The 15257-nt window shown below is 41.2% G+C and overlaps 1 protein-coding gene across 6 annotated transcripts in view; it reads right to left on the bottom strand.

The window, feature by feature from the left end:
- The window catches only part of zgc:154093 (uncharacterized protein LOC777623 homolog), a 66566-nt gene that overhangs the window by 13375 nt on the left and 37934 nt on the right, over positions 1-15257 (bottom strand). For 3 of the 6 annotated variants that reach the window (XM_043681012.1, XM_043681009.1, XM_043681010.1), the window contains one exon: positions 265-446. The exons of 2 other annotated variants lie outside the window; for them this stretch is intronic. The gene's annotated coding sequence lies outside the window, so the exon portion shown is untranslated. Of the gene's footprint in view, positions 1-264; positions 447-562; positions 582-15257 lie in introns of those variants that run through there. One more of the 6 variants, XM_043681011.1, reaches the window with a different exon arrangement.

Below are 15257 nucleotides of genomic sequence, written 5' to 3' on the forward strand. Positions count from 1 at the left end.
GCAGCCTCTTTCCCATTTGATCAAGAGTAGCATTCAAAAGTGAGAACTTCGCCTCCACTCAATTGTAACCCTTGAGCTAAAATATTGATGGAACTGCGATCAAGAAACATTTTATAACTGTCTACATCTCAAACAGCATGAAGGGAGACTCCAAGTGAACATGACTTAAAAGCTAAATTCAGGCAATCTTTATTTTCAACGTAAAGAGAGGGTCCAACAACACGAAAGAAAATCACTATCTGTACATCACTGAAATCTGCTTACCTGAAGTTGTTCCAATGTCTGCATTCAGTTCCGAAATAGTTTTGTTTCTATCTGGTTTGACTGCAGTTGGAAGAAAAAATTGCTGGAGCGACCAGCCGACCGCAAGATGTCTGTGTGTGTTCCAGCTCCAGGCGTGTTCTGGAGCTCACTAAATTCCTAGCAGGCAGCTCACTGCTGAAGATCTGTCCAACGTCAAGAAACAATTTGAGTCACTCTGCCACATGCTTTGAAGTGCGAGAGTGTGCGCAGAGAGCAGGCAAAGCTGAGGGCAGGGGGATTGGGAGGGGTGGATTCTTACCATGTAGCTCCAACCTCAGGAAGCTGACGTCAGAATGATAACACCGCTTAAGCTTCTCCACAAGCTGTCCCTTCCTGAGGCTCTGGAAAATGCTACCTCAAATCTCAGCATTGCCGTTTGACCAGGCAGTATGTGAGTCGCCTCCTCCTCCTTCTACCAGTTTTATTATGCTTTCAATAGTCAGTGTTACTTCTTCTTTCACTGGAGCATAGGAGATTGAGTGGTGACCTTATAGAGCTTTATAAAATCATGAGGGGTATAAATAAGGCGAATGGCAGGTGTCTTTTCCCTAGGGTCAGGGATTTAAAGATTAGGGGGCATATTTTTTAGGTGAGAGGAGAAGGATTTAAACGAGACTTGGGGAATTCTTTTACAGTGCATGTATGGAATAGATTTCCAGAAGAAGTGGTGGATGTTGGTACAATCAACGTCTAAAAGACGCTTAGATAAGTACATGAATGAGGGATATGGGCCAAGTGCAGGCTAGTGGGACTAGATTACTTTGGGGTTATGGTCAGCATGGACTGGTTGGACCTAGGGGTCTGTTACTGTGCTGTATGATTCTATGACTCTACAAAGAGAGGGCAACCCTTTCCAAAGTGTCACCAGCAGAAATGGGAGAGTATAGTTGTCTCTTCTGGATTATCAAATTGCTCTTTGATTCACACATAGACTTTCCTATGAATAGACACTGCTTTAATCCTTCAATATACAGGTATCCCTAAAGAGTAGAGAGGAGAAGGGGAAAGAAGAACAGGGCATGTATGGGTAAATATACAAAATAAAATGAAGGAAAAACAAATATATTGTGGATTTTAAATGGCAGCATTGTCTTATAAAATATTGCTTAGCTTCTCTGTTTGAAAACATATGCATGATGATTTAAATCTATGATTAAGAAAATCCACCAATCAGTACATCTATTGATTAATAAAGCTGTTAATAATTAACACAATAACTACCAATTAGAACATTATCTTTAACTAGAATTAAGATAGTTGTGAAGGTCCATTATTGTGGAAAGATGTTGAAGATTAATGAATGCTATCCCTTTCCAAAGTCCTTGATCCAACATGGACTTTGAAATAACCAGACATTTTTTCCTCCTCCTGTTGTCCAGTTTGGTGAGACTTTCGTCATCTGAGTCGACATGTACACATCCAAATATTATCAAAGTTTCTCTAACAATGCTTCTCTTCTCACTACAACACTATTAGCTTGGGATTTCCCTCAGGGGTCCACTCTTTTGGGTCCTTTCCCTTCCTCAACAACATCCTGTTCTTGGACAACATTACGAGGTAAATTTCCAGATCTGTGTTGATGATGTTCAACTCCACCTGTTATCAGACCCTTTCAGCCCCTTCATACCACTAGACTGTTTATCCAACATATACAAGCTTTGTCTGCATGAAATGGTACTTCCATCAGCTGAAGGCTTGGAAGAGTGAAGTTATTGTTTAAGCTCCTTCATCACCAACTGCATCTCCCTTAACTCACTTTGCACCATCAATACATAATCTCAGAAAGTGTTCTCAACTGTTCATGCTCTCTGTTCCTAAAAACAAACACTGATTCTATAGCACTGGAATTTAAATCAAGATCTCAGGACAAGTCTTTTGCCTAAATTATTGACCTTTTCAGAAGCTGCTGTGTATTTACAGCATAGCATTTTATTTGTTCATGGGATATGAGCAAAATTTGCAACCAGCATTTTAGCCCATCCCAGATTACCTTTGAGAAAGTGGTGGTGAGCTCTCTTCTTGAACTGCTGCATGTCACATGGAGGTTATGCTTGCAAAGTGATAGTGTCACTGGACTAGTATTCCTGAGGCCCAGGCTAATACTCTGGGAACAGGGGTTCAAATAGCAGCTGGTTGAATTTAAATTCAATACATAAAATCAAGAATTGAAAGCTAGTCTTATTAATGTTAACCATTACCACTACCATCAGTTGTTGTAAAAATCCATCTGTTTCACTAAAGTTCTTTAGGAAAGAAATAAACAAATTGTGAGGTTCTTGTTCAGATTTATGTAGAGAGAGGGAAGACATTGGAAGTTTGGGTGAGCTTAAAAGTGGCCAAATCCCTATCTCGGATGCGTTAGATCCCAGGCTGCTGTGGGAGATGATAGAGGAAATTACATGGGCTCTGACCCAAATTTTTATTCATCTCTGGTCATTGGGGAGGTATCAGAAACAAAGAAACATAGAAGATAGGAGCAGAAGGAGGCCATTTAGATCTTCAAGCCTGCTCTGCCATTCATCACGATCATGGCCAATTGTCCAACTCAATAGCCTAATCCTGCTTTCTCCTCATAACTTTTGATCCCATTTGTCCCAAGTGCTATACCTAGCTGCTTCTTGAATACATTCAATGCTTTGGGTGAAGAATGTCTCCTCATCTCCGACTTAAATGGTCCATCCTGAATCCAAATCTGTGACCCACGATTCTGACGCACCCACAATCGGCAACATCCTCCCTGAATCTATGCTGTCTAGTCATAGAGATGTACAGCACGGAAACAGATCCTTCAATCCAACTTGTCCATGCCGACCAGATATCCTAACCTAGTCTAGTCCACCTGCCCGCACCTGACCCATATCCCTCCAAACCCTTCCTATTCATATACCCATCCAAATGCATTTTAAATGTTGCAATTGTACTAGCCTCCACCACTTCCTCTGGCAGCCCATACCACACGCGCACCATTCTCTGAGTGAAAATGTTGCCCCTTTGGTCTCTTTTATATCTTTCCCCTCTCACCCTAAACCTATGCCCTCTAGTTCTGGACTCCCCCACCCCAGGGAAAAGACTTTGTCTATTTATCCTTTACATGCCCCTCATAATTTTGTAAACCTCTATAAGGTTACCCCTCAGCCTCCGACGCTCCAGGGAAAACAGCCCCAGCCTATTCAACCTCTCCCTATTGCTCAAATCCTCCAACCCTGGCAACCTCCTTGTAAATCTTTTCTGAACCCTTTCAATTTGCACAACATCTTTCTGATAGGAAGGAGACCAGAATTGCATGCAATATTCCAACAGTGGCCTAACCAATGTCCTGTACAGCTGCAACATGACCTCCCAACTTGTTACATTTTGTTCCCTCTTCCAAATCATTAATATATATTGTGAATAGCTGGGATCCTAGCACCAATCTCTGTGGCACCCCAATAGTTAATGCCTGCCAATTTGAAAAGTACCCATTAATTCCTACTCTTTGTTTCCTCTCTGCCAATTAGTTTTCTATCCATCACAATATACTTCCCACAGTCCCATGCACTTTAATCTTGCACAATAATTTCTGATCTGGGACTTTGTCAAATGCTTTCTGAAAGTCCAAATTGACCATATTGACTGCCTCCCACTTGTCAACTCTACTAGTTACATCTTCGTAGAATTCCAACAGATTTCTCAAGCATGATTTGCCCTTCATAGGTTCATGCTAACTCTGTCTGATTCTGCCACTGCTTTCTAACAAAGAACTGGAGAACAGCTAATGTGGTTCCACTTTTGAAGAGGGATGATTGGGTCACAGACTAGTGAGTTTCCCATCAATGGTAGGGAAACAATTGGAGAAAATTCTGAAGGAGAGAATTAATCTCCACTTGGAAAGGCAAGGTTTGATCAGGGATAGTCAGTCCATGCTTTGTCAGAGGGATTGACTGTTAGGTTTACAGTGAGGAAGAAGGCCTTAGGTTACAGAGGAATTTAGAAGTAGTGGTCAGATGGGTATATCAATGGCAGATGGAATTTAATCCTCATAAATCTGAGGGGATGGGAGTACTCAATGAATGGCAGGACACTAGGAAACTCAGAGGAACAGAAGCAGTGGTTTTCTACAGATCCCTGAGGTGGTAGAACAGGTTAATAATGTAGTTAAGAAAGCATATCGTCGAATCCTTACAGTGTGGAAGCAGGCCATTTGACCCAACAAGTCCACACCGACCCCCCAAACAGTAACCCACCCAGACCTATTCTCTTAACCCTATTACTCTACATTTACTCCTGAACACTATGGGCAGTTGAGCATAGCCAATTCACCTAACCTGCACATCTTTGGACTGTGGGAGGAAGCCGGAGCACCCAGAAGAAACCCACGCAGACACGGGGAGAATATGTAAACACCACACAGACAGTTGCCTAGGCTGGAATTGAATCTGAGTCCCTGGTGCTGTGAAGCAGCAATGCTAACCACTGAGCCACCGTGCCACCCATGGGACATGACTTTATCAGTCATGACATAGATTATAAGAGCCGAGAGGTTATTTATGTTGGAGCTGTACAAAATTTGCTTATGCCACAGCATTTATGGGATGGCATGGTGCTCAGTGGTTAGCACTGCTGCCACACAGCACCAGGGACCCAGGTTCAATTCCAGTCTCGGGCGACTGTCTGTGTGGAGTTTGCACATTCTCCCTGTGCTCTGGTTTCCTCCCACAATCCAAAGATATGCAGGTTAGGTGAATTGGCCATGCTAAATTTCCCTTATTGATCAGGGATGTGTAGGTTAAGTACATTAGTCATGGGTAAATATAGGGTAGGAGAATGGGTTTTGGTGGGTTACTTTTCCAAGGGTTGGTGTGGACTTGTTGGGCTGAAGGGCCTGTTTCCACACTGTAGGATTCTATGATTCAATTCTTTATGCTGTTCTGGTCACTGCACAATAGGAGGAAACTGAAGAAGCTAGAGAGGAGATTGCCCATTATGGAACATTTTAGCTATGAAGACAGCAAGAAGTTTGGTTTGTTTTCTTTAGAGCAGAGAAGGTTGAGGGGGGATTCAGATTGAGATGTATAAGATTATGAAGGACATAGGCACAGTATATAGAAAGTAGCTGTTCCCCTTATTTGAAAGGTCCATAAAAAAGGGGCACAATTTTAAGGTGAAAATCAGAAAGTTCAGAGGGGATTTGAGGAAACATTTTTTCACCCACACGGTGATGGGAATCCGGAATGCACTGCCTAGGAGGGTAGTTGAGTTGGGAAACCTCACAACCTTTAAAATTACTTGGATGAGCACTTGAAATGCCATAACATTCAAGGCTGTGGGCCACGTGCTGGAAAGCAGGATAATTTTGTACTGTATTATTCTATGATTCCATTTAATCTGTCATTTTTATTTGGGATAGCTGATAGGTGACCTGTAGCAATGTGGTTGACTCTTAGTAGCCCTCTGAAAGAGTCTGAGTCAAAAAGTGTGGTGCTGGAAAAGTCTTCACTTTCTCACAGTCTTCCAAACATGGAATAGGATATAAATCAGAATTTGTAACTGCATTGCCTTTGTGACAATCCACACACAATCATTGGGTATCATCTGGTTTTGACACCATTACTATGGGGTGAACTCATTTTGATTACGTTGTCATTGAGCATGCGTCCAATGTCTTTTTGAATCAGTGCCAAGTTGAGAAAGTTAAGTCTATAGGATTGTTGCTTAATTGGATCAGCATTCCTACATTTGCATCATGCTTACTTAGACTAATACTTCCCAGCTTATTCCCACATATCTCCCCATGAGATTGTAATAACTTTTTCAGGTCATTTCAATTTTCCTCTGGAAGGTAACTTAATAATTTATTCCAATTTTTGAGAACATCCTTATTGTCCAATTTAAATTGAGGAATGTCCAATTCAGAATCATAAGAACTTGGTTCTTCACTCTGTATTGTAACCAATAAAACACATTCTTCTTTTGCTTTCCTTCCATACTAAAATACCTTTTGAGCTTATTCACATGACACACTCCATGAGATTTATTTCTTTTCAATGTTCTTATCAAATAATTCACCTCACTCAATTTCCTTTTGATTTTATATGGCTCACTAAACCTTGCTTTTAAAGATTCACCTACCACTGGAAGTAACACTAACACTTTATCTCCACTAGCAAACTTCTGAATTTTTTCTGAATTTTTGATTTCTTGTCTGCTTCCTGTTTCATCACATGTTGTGCTACTTTTAAATGCTGTGCAGCCAACTCTCCCACTTTATTTAATCTTTCCCTAAAATTTGACACATAGTTCAAATATGTGGTGTCTGAACTCTGACCCACCAACCTCTCCTTAATTAATTTCAATGATCCTCTCACCTCATGCCCAAAAATGATTTCAAATGGACTGAATTTAATTGATTCATTAGGTACATCCCTAATAGCAAAAAGTACAAATGGAATTTCTTTATCCCAATCCTCTGGATAGTCTTGACTATAAGCCCTTAACATGGTCTTTAAAGATGTCACTGTTCCAATATTGCCTGCGATTCCGGATGGCACACAGTGGATTTGAATTGTTTTATTCCTAAGCCATCCAAAACTTCCTTGAATAATTTTGATGTAAAATTTGACCCTTGATCTGATTGTATCTCTGTGAGTAGTCTGTATCTAGTAAAACATTTCGGTAACTCGTCTGCAATCCTTTTATCCATAATACTGCATAATGGAATGGCCTCTGGAAATCTAGTGAACACATTCATTATGGTCAACAAATTCTGATTCTCACATTTTGTTTTAGATAGGGGTCCTATGCAATCATATAAGACCATTGTAAAAGGTTCTTCAAATATTGGGAATAGGTGTTAAACGTGCTGGTTTTATCACTGCCTGAGATTTTCCAATTACCTGACATTTATCACATGCCCAGCAAAATTCAACCACATCCTTATGCAGTCTGGGCCAAAACGAAAAATGTTTTTAGATCTTGGCTTGAGTTTTCCTCACTCCTACATGACTTCCCACTGGTAATTCATGGGCTCCCTGCAACATATTTTCTATAACGCACCGGTAATACAATTTGATGAACTTCTGCCCATTTTTCGTCCGCCTGAAGATATGATGGTTTCCACTTCCTCATCAAAATGTCATTTTTAAGTTAGTAACATTCAGGGATACACTCAAATTCTTCTTCAGTGTAGCTGTTTTAATTCAACTTTTCACCTTTCTGTTGCAGTCCAGTCAATTTCTCCGAATTAAAAATATCCACTTTGTCCTCTGCTTGTTCTTGATTTTTTTGTCAACCATTTGATCAAACATGGTATCTATACTTCAACTTCCTTATCTATATTCTTTGATTTCTCCTCCAGTTTCAACCTGTGCCTTTGTGACTTTGTTACCACACAGTCAGGAAAAATCCCAGGATATGCTTTCTGTAATACCCTCAGTTGCCTCGTCTTCCGCCAGCTTTTCAGCCACAGAAGATATCACTGTGATCCAGCTATATCATTACCAAGGACAAACTGTATTCCTGGAACCAACAGTTTCTTTATTACTCCTGCCACCATTTCTGCACTTTCCACTGAATTCTCTAGCCTCACTTTATATAATGGAACATTTCTCGTCTCACCATGAATTCCATATATTACCACATTTGCTGGCAATATTCCTTCTGCATTAAATATCCCCATATCTCTCACCATCAAAGACTAGCATGCTCCCGTATCTCTTAAAATTTTAATTTCTTTACCTGCTCCTCTTGCACATACAAGTAAACTCACCCTTGCAAATACATTTTTAAGTGATATGGCACTTACTAAGAAAACCCTGACCAGGTTGTACATTCTGTTGCAGCGTTTTAATTTCCACTGTGCTTTCCTTTATCACTTCAACAAAACTCACTCATTTATCCTGTTTTCCCACAACCGTCTTCCCTGTGCTTGTTCTAAACCATCAACACTGTGATTTCATGTGGCCTACTTTATTGCAGTAAAAACATCTGAACTTCTTTACTTCTCTTCCCCCCTCACAGGTTGCCTTTTTACCTTGTGGTAAACTATCTTCACTACTTTCAATGAGGTCTCCTTTTCCCTTACCACTGGAGGATTTCCCTTTTCCTGAATTTCTATCTCTCAGATTGAAATTGATGTCAGAAGCCAAACTTTAACATATGAACCAACTCGTAATCATTTGCCATTTCCGCTGCTAATCTTCCAGTTTTAATTTTCTGCTCTTTGACACAAGTTGGAAGTGAATTTTTGAACTCCTTCAAAATAATGGTTTCTCTAAAAGCATCACGTGTTTGATCTATTTTCAATGCCCTAATCAAAATTACTTTGTTTGATCCTTTCAAACTCAATGTATCTTTGACCCGATTCCCTCATTAGATTCCTGAAACATTGTCAGTAGGCTTCTGATGCTAGTTCATATGCACTTAAGATGTCTTTCTTCACCTCCTCATACTCCCCAGATACCTCCGATAGTGTTGTAAATAACTTACTATCTCCACCTACCAACTTTGCTTGGATCAACAACACCAACATGTTCACTGGCCATTTCATTTGTTTAGCCACTTGCTCAAATAAAATGAAAAAGGCCTGTACGTCCTCCTCATCAACACTTGAACATATTTAAAAAGGTCTCCTGCAGGCCTTTCTCTATGATGGGAGAAAATGAGGACTACAGATGTTAGAGATCAGAGTCGAAGAATGTGCTGCTGGAAAAGCACAGCCAGTCAGGCAGCATCTGAGGAGCAGGAGAATCAACATTTCAGGCATAAGCTCTTCATCAGGAATGTCTGAAACATCGATTCTCCTGGTCATCGGATGCTGTCTGGACTGGCTGTGCTTTTCTAGCACCACACTCTTCAACTCTTTCTCTATGATGGGTTTGGTTGTCATCACTATCTCCCTCACTAAGCCTAACTTCTAATTCACCTCTACCCTTTTACGTCTACTTTCCTCTCTAATTGCCAACTTCTGAAGTTCAACTCTCTTTCTATTTTTCTTCTGCTAGGGCTATTCGTTCCTTTTCTTTTGGCTTTAATTCAAGCTGCTTCATTTGCAATTGAATTTTTGCCATTTCCAAAAATTTCAATGGCATTTCTGGCAATCATAAATATCAAGCTATTGCTGCAATTATGACCCCTTTTTGCACAGATGAGGGCAAACCCAACTCCAGCTGGGTCTGCCAATTCCAAATCTTTGCCTTGCTCACTTCCTGCAGAACTATGGATGTGATTTCTTCTACTTCCAGAAAATCTGAGTTATTGAAAGAGTCATTACTACATAAGGCACACCCTGTTTACACCGAAGTGAACACCCAAAACAAAAGACACTAACACTTACCACTCACTGCCTTTGAGTCCAATAATCTTAGCCCCAACTTGCACTTAGAAATTTTGATCCTGACAAGAGCCCCCAGTTTGTTATGGACCAGACAAGATCCACTCAAAATATTTTGAGAAGGTATCTTAGATCCTAACCTTTTCTTATTTTAAAGGAAAATGTAAAGTGCTTTGTTCTAGATGCAACTTAACTGGTCAAACTACTCAACATTAAGCAAAACACAATTTATTCAAATACTATAGTTAAAATACAAAAAAAGAAAGAAGAGCTTAGAAATACTTAACTCTATTGGAAAACCTATCAGAATTACAGATATAGTAACTATTACTAATTATCTGTTCCAATATAGTAACATCCCGTAAACACATCCCTTGGCAAAATGGCAAATTCATAAGTAAGATTTGCTCACATGCAACACCCACAGTTGGAAGAGAAACCCCAGCTTCTAGCTATAGCCAAAAGAGGGGAAATAATAGCAGCATCTTCTTCAAAACTCCAGCAGCCTCTGTAAAATCTAAAAGCTAAAGAAAGCCCAGAAATCCTGGTCTGTGAGAGCTGGTCACACCCACCAGGGTGCTTCTATTGTTCCAACTTTAAAAAAAAACCCAAGGTCTCACAAGCTGTTTACATTATCACAGACTGCTCGGTGGCCTCTCTTCAATCTCTCCCCTAAAAGAAATTAGGACAAAAAACACCTTTTAAAGCCACAGCATCATTACACTAGTGACCAGGTTCAAGTTTCTCCATCAGATGTGGTGTGCTTTACATCCAACTCAAGACTTCTCAAGTGTATACACCATGGTAATAGAGCAGCCAATGTACACACAGCAAACTCCCACAAATGGCACAGTGACAATGACCAGATAATTGGCTTTGCATGGTGTCGATTGAGCAATAAATATTAGCAAAAATCTTGGAGTTAACTAAAAACAGAAACTGATGCTGAAAATCTGAAATATAAATAAAAAATGTATTGGCATACTCATCAGATCACTCACCAATTTGAAATCCTTCACTTTTTGTTTCAAGTGTAAATAACTGGTGGGATGCCCCTGACACCAAATCATCTGCTTATCAGGTACATAAGTGGTCACCCAGTGAGCTTTCTCACTGGGATCACTTCCTTAGACAGTAATGCCCTGCCCTGCCTGAAGCTGACAACCAGCGGCAGGCAATCACTGTGAGCTGTGATGTTGGTGGCACAGTGACCCAGAAACCAGGATCTCCTGATACAGGAGGTACAAGGGGGTCAGAGAATCCAGTGCGGAGAGTATATTCAGCAGACAGGGTAGGGGTTAGCTTTCAGCAGCCACCCTTATACCTTCACCCCAACCCCATGTTATAGATCATTTCTAGATTGCGGAAGATGGAGACACACCCATCCCCAAAAGCAGGCCTCTCTGTTTTATGGTTGAAAAGTTTGCCAGTGCCCTTGCCTTCTGGGAACTGAGTTAATTGCAGCAGTGGCAATAAGAGGCCCTTATTAACTGACTGCTTAACAGTGTCAATTGGTGGCAAGGTGAGGTGGCCTTCATACCCACAACCTAACTCCTGACAAGGTGGCAGGTTCTTCTTGATGTTAACCTGCCCCCTTCTTTTCCCCTTCTGTCACTTTTTAAGAAGGGGAAGGTTCTGCCTGTTAATTCCATTTCTCTCCACAGATGCTGCCTGATTTGGTGAATATTTTCAGCACTTTTTGTTTCATGCCAGGAATCTCTTAGCGCCATATCAGAGCTTGCAGACAAAGTTTCAATTTTTGTGCCCATGTGTTGGAATGGAATTTGAATTCATCACCTTGAGATTTGGAGGCTGGCTCCTAAGCCATAGCTAACTCATAACTAGTTAATCCTTTTTAGTGATTGTGGTTGATTAGGGCACACTGTTTTTCTTCAAAGTAACACCATGCAACCTTACACTCACCCCAGGGGGTCTTATGTTATAATTTAAGCTGAAAGACAGCATCACAAACAGCACAGCACTCCTTCAGTACTTCACTGGGAACTTCAGCCTGGATTACATAGAACATAGAACATAGAAGAATACAGCGGAGTACAGGCCCTTCGGCCCTCGATGTTGCGCCTATCCAAGCCCACCTAACCTACACTAGCCCACTATCCTCCATATGCCTATCCATACTCAAGTCTTACCATGAGACTTCAACACAAACCGTCTAATTCAAAGCAAGACTGATTTCCACACAGTCACACAACTTATTGTTTCTTAATGTTGCAGTAGGTTTGATCAGGAGGTTTGATGCATTTAGGCATGGAGTAATTGTTTGGCAAAATGAAAGCCAGAATCAAGTGGTAAAAGATGGCTCAGTGGTCAGCACTGCTATTGTATAGCGCCAGTGACCCAGGTTCGATTCCAGCCTTGGTGACCGTGGAGTTTGCACGTTTTCTCCCCGTGTCTGCAATGGGTTTCCTCTGGGTGTTCTGGTTTCCTCCCACAGTCCAAAGATGTGCAGATTAGATGGATTAGCCATGCTAAAATTGCCCTATAGTGTGCAGGCTAGGTGGATTAGCTATGGTAAATGTGTGGTTACGGGGATGCTGTTTGGAAGGTCGGTGAAGTCTTGGTGGGCTGAATGGCCTCTTTCTGCACTGTAGGGATTCTATGATTCTAAGTGTAATTATGACAGGGTTAAAACTGTTTTCATAGAGGTATTCCTGTGACCTATGGATTTGACCTGATATAGGCATACTGTTCTGTTCCATATTTGGCCAGAATGCTGAACTTGTTCTGTTGCCAAATGACGTGAGAATCACAAATTCTTTACTCATGTAGAATTAGGATTTCAGATAGCAGCCTGAGAGGCCTTTCTGAGGAAATCAAAACCATCTGCTGTGTGTTTTAATTGGTGGGAAATCTGTAGTTTGACTTTAGGCTATAAAAACTACGTCTAATGAACCTTATCCAGGCCTCTTTTTATTTACAAAAAAGTGAAAAATTACTCAAATGTTCACAGTTGATTATTTATTTTCATCTATTATGGATAATTTCACATAAACATACCCTTAAAAATTAACCCTCCTGCACTCTTAGCTTTGTTCTGTCAACTGAGTACAACTTGGTTTTCACAGAGACCACACACTGCTTGTAAACTCTTTTGTTTCAAACTTGCTGACCTGGCGAGTTTTTACATTTGTGAAATTTGGTGGGTAGAGAAATATTAACTTTGGAATTTATAGTAGATTAAAATTAATGATTAGAGAAAGGCTTCCCCAGTCATTATTTTGTAGCATTTAATAACACAGAAGGAGATATTTCAGCCCATTGTGCCTATGCTTTCTGCTTGAATGTGACCCAACTAGATTCACTCCCTGTAGTGACTTTAACAAGGTCAGCCAGCTGGACAACATAGAATATGAGTTCCCTGATATACTGACATTCTGGTGCCTTATTCTGTATGAAACAGTACTATCGTCAAAGACTGTTCACATGTAAATAAAGGGTGACTTGGTGACAGGATACCGGCCTCTGTGGAGTTATTTCAATGGTGACGAGAGTGGGATTTCAACAAATCGCAAACCATTTTTCACAGCTGGATATACACCCAGTCCCTTGGATACAGGGTTTATATGCAAAGCTAGCAGTCGGGCTGTCTTTCGCAAAGCTGAACATGAGCTTCGCATATTTGCAACTCCTTTTAGACCAGGATTCCCTGATATTTGTTACAATTAATGCCCATAAAGTCTTATACCAATATACGAGACTGCCATTTGTCAACTTGTTCAATTTTTCAGTGGACGATACAGAATATTTTGCAGGTGTACCTCAGGTTTCCATTTATCTAGATGATGTCCTGATAATGGAGAAAACTAATGAGGAACACTTACAGAAGTTCGATATAGTCCTAAGACATCTTTCCAAGGCAAGTGTACACTTAAGAAGGGAAACATGCATTTTCTATGTCCCCTAAGTGGGCTAAAGAATCGACAAAAGTGGGTGACACCCATTGAAAGATAAAGTGAGGAGGATCAAAGGTGGCCCGGCTCCCATGTTTGTCCAGAAGTGTAGGTCATTTCTTGAGCTGGTAAATTATTATGGCAAGTCCATATATAATCTAACATCCATCTTGGCACCTTTGCATCAACTCCTAAAAAAGGGTCAGCCTTGGAAATGGTCAAACTAGCTTTCAACGATGTGAAGACATGGTTATCATGCTTTAAGGTACTGGAATACAATGATCCCAAGAAAGATCTGGTATTGACATGTGATGCCTTCCTGCACTGCATCAGGGTGGTATTAGCTCATAGGTGGCCAATGGAGAGGAATGCCCTAGCATATGTATCCAGGACTTTGCTAATGCAGAGTGTAAGTATGCCCATATAGAGAAAGAAGAATTGGCAGTCTTATCTGGAGTCAGGAAATTCCACCAATACCTTTATGGACAGAAATTTCTGTTAGTCATGGATCATAAACCCTTACTTGATCTGCCTGAAGAGGACAAGGCAGTGCTGCCCATTGGTGGGCTCTAATACTAAGTGCTTATAATTCTAAGTTAGAACACCATCGGGTAGCTGAATAGCAAATGCGAAGCATTGAGCCAACTCCCATTAACAGATACACGACTGGTGATAGCAGAGTGATTAGATTAGATTAGATTAGATTAGATTACTTACAGTGTGGAAACAGGCCCCTTCGGCCCAACAAGTCCACATCGACCCACCGAAGCGCAACCCACCCATTCCCCTACATTTACCCCTTTTACCTAACACTACGGGCAATTTAGCATGGCCAATTCACCTGACCTGCACATCTTTGGACTGTGGGAGGAAACCGGAGCACCCGGAGGAAACCCACGCAAACACGGGGAGAACGTGCAAACTCCACACAGTGAGTCGCCTGAGTCGGGAATTGAACCCGGGTCTCTGGCGCTGTGAGGCAGCAGTGCTAACCACTGTGCCACCGTGCCGCCCACGAAGAGTCTGTAATGATATTAAATTTTCTGGATATGCTCTGAGTCACAGTGAACAACAATAGACTTTGGACTCAGTCCTTTCCAAACTGAAACAACTGACATTATTAATAGAGGAAACTAAAGGACCATCACAAGTAGGATTGAAACCTTTTTGGACCTGGAGAGACCAGCTCACTGTGGAGGACAGCGTACTGTTATGGGGGTCAACAGTGATTGTCCTGAGCAAAGGTCACTGACAAATACTGGCTGAATTCCACCAGGGCCAGCAAGGGTCTTCAAAATGAAGATGTTGGTGAGATGCTATGTCTGGCAGCCAGCTTGGACACAGATGTAGCTACATTGGTGAGGCAGTGCCCAGAGTGTCAACAAGGACAAAAATTACTGTTAGCAGCTCCCCCACATCTGTGGAAATGGCCTGGTAAACCACAGACTTGGCTGCATGTCAACTATGCATTCCTTTAATGGGGTCAATGTTTTTAGTCATTGTAGGCACCCACTCAAAGCGGTTGGACATGCATAACGTCCATTGTTCAAACACTGGAACAATGATAGAAAAACTGCGCGCATCTTTTGCAACACGCTGAGTCCCAGAAGTGTTGGTCATAGATAACGGGCCATTGTTTATCAGCAGGGAATTTGATTATTTCTTTAAGTCTAATGGGGATTGACCAATGAGGACAGCTCCATACCACATACCATCTAATAGCTTGGCAGAAAGAA

Source organism: Chiloscyllium plagiosum, chromosome 41 (genome assembly GCF_004010195.1).
Source record: "Chiloscyllium plagiosum isolate BGI_BamShark_2017 chromosome 41, ASM401019v2, whole genome shotgun sequence".
Taxonomy (NCBI): domain Eukaryota; kingdom Metazoa; phylum Chordata; class Chondrichthyes; order Orectolobiformes; family Hemiscylliidae; genus Chiloscyllium; species Chiloscyllium plagiosum.